General features: G+C 58.7%; 1 pseudogene; it reads left to right on the top strand.

Moving 5' to 3' along the window:
- Window positions 1-240: 240 nt before the first annotated feature.
- LOC119273262 overlaps window positions 241-2,373 on the top strand; it is a 5,062-nt pseudogene continuing 2,929 nt past the window's right edge.

The raw sequence follows: 2,373 nt of genomic DNA, 5'->3' as shown, positions 1-2,373 counted from the left end.
GCCTTTGCCTTGTATAATTAAGGACCATCACTAGTTCTTTTCCCGCCAAAGGTATTGGATCCTCTTCTTCCATTCCAGTTAAGGTCAGCCGACGTACCTCCTTGATCCTCTTCTTCTCTGGCTGATGCATGCAGTTGCGCTCTCTATTTTTATTTTGCCGTCAATTTACGGTCGATATATATATATATATATATATATATATATATAGAGAGAGAGAGAGAGAGAGAGAGAGAGAGAGAGATGGGCATCACGGTGACGGTGAGGCGGGCAACCATGGTGAGGCCAGCCAAGGAGTTGCCGCGGTCTCGGCTATGGAACTCCCACCTCGACCTGCTGGTGCCGCGCTTCCACACGCCAAGCGTCTACTTCTACCGCTGCCCTGAGGAGGCTGCCCCTGAGGAGGGGCCGTCGGAGGGTTTTTTCGACGCCGACCGGATGCGGCGAGCGCTGGCTGACGCGCTCGTCACCTTCTACCCCATGGCCGGCCGCCTCGCCCGGGACAAGGACGGGAGGATTGAGATCGACTGCAACGGGGAGGGAGTGCTCTTTGTCGAGGCCGACGCGCCCGACGCCACCATCGCCGACTACGGTGACTTCGCGCCCACCATGGAGCTCAAGCGACTCATCCCGGCTGTCGACTACGCGGACGAAATATCCTTCCCACTTGTCCTGCTCCAGGTCAGCTCATTTTCTTATGCCAGTTATAGTTATTGGGAGCTTGGCGCATCTGCAACATGCCAGTTACAGTTATTGGGAGCTTAGCGCATCTGCAACGCTCGCCCACAAATTTGCTTCAGCCTCGTTTGTCCGCGGACACGGATCAGTCTACGGATATGAATGCGGGAGCCGACCATTCAACGCTGCCCGCATATATTTCAACCACTGTTTCAATTAAATGGACGATATCCATGCAAACACGGTGGATTTTATTAAAGTTCGGATAAAATTTACATAAAACGGATGATATTTCCACCGTTCAACTAGAAACTCTAAAAATAAAACCTAAACCATATACCGGACGACCACCTCGTACGCATGGCCACCCGGTCCTGCCACACCGCCATCGTCATCCCTCCAGCGGCAGAAGGGCTCGTGGATGCCTGCTGCTCCCAGAGGAGCCGCCTCGCCTCCTGTTGCGTGGTGCGGTGGGCCGCCTTGGCCACTGTTGATGGCGCCGGCGAAGCCCCGGCGGCGGCCTTGCCCCTGCCGGCGTTGCTGGAGCCGTCGTTAAGCGACCGCTCCTTGCGGATTTTGGGGAGCTCACCCTCAAGGCGGTGGCGGCGCCTAACGGCCGCCACCGTGGTGGTGACAGAGCGGTCGAGCGCCCACATGGCAGCGAGGTCTCCCATTCCGGTGCCACGTCCGTCCTGGCAAATGCGGAGCGGCGAGCGGGGTTGCAGCGGTCGTACCATGCCTGCTGCCTCGCCGCGCGCTCTGCCTCGGATACGACAGCCCTCGAGCCTGAGGCACCACCATAAATGCCTCCTCTGAGGTAGTGAAAGATATGGCCACGCACCTTCGTGATCGCGGGTGGCAGCTCCTTATTTATCGGGTGGCGGCGATGTCGACGAGTGACCGTCAATTCGGGCATAACTGTTGTGCGACGGGAGGCTCCACTGGCTCGTCCTTGATGCGGTGAAGGCACTAAGGACGCTGGCTCCTCCTTCACGCGCCGGAGTGGGGATGTTGGCTCCCGCTTCATGCGAACGCGCATCATGGACTGGCTCCTCCTTCACGCGTGCTGGCGATGGTGGTGCCGCGCCCATCTGACAGACGATCGTCCCTCAGAGCCACCTCCACGAGGAGATGTGGCTGCTGCAGCTGCAGCTACTTGTCCTCCTCCTCGTCGAAATATATGACTACCTCTTTCTCGCTGGTGGTCCCAAAGAGCGAGGACGGCGCGATGATCCACCTGAGGAGGGACTTGTACCACTTGCGCCTGCTGGCACGGAGAACCAGGACTTCGGCATTGCCGCTGGGCTCAGGATCGGTGACTGGGAGGGGGAGGGGACGGTGCTCGTGGAGGGGTAGTGCGCCTCTGTTCGTCGCCGGCACATGGCTTATATAGGCACGACCATACTAGACAAAGGGACGGTTAGCCTGCTTCAATGCAACGTAGAGGCCGGAATTGGTTTCTCAGGACGTGGCATCCGCATTGACGCACCGACGGCCGAGAGGTCATGTCCGTCAGCGCCGCCCTCCCATCCAGTCAAATCATTGGCATTAATGCCAGCCGTTGCATGCTCTGAGCCGGCGTAAATGTGGCTCGGCAAGCGACGCTGGCGTTCGATGGGAAGGGCGGGGGAGGCGGGTGGGATTTTTGGGTGGGCCTGGTCAGTCAGAAGTAGACATGGCAGCGGTCCGGACGCCAGC

Source organism: Triticum dicoccoides, chromosome 3A, assembly GCF_002162155.2.
Source record: "Triticum dicoccoides isolate Atlit2015 ecotype Zavitan chromosome 3A, WEW_v2.0, whole genome shotgun sequence".
In the NCBI taxonomy this organism is placed as follows: Eukaryota; Viridiplantae; Streptophyta; class Magnoliopsida; order Poales; family Poaceae; genus Triticum; species Triticum dicoccoides.
The sequence above is the reverse complement of the archived record's forward strand: the minus strand, read 5'-3'. Positions and strand labels throughout refer to the sequence as shown.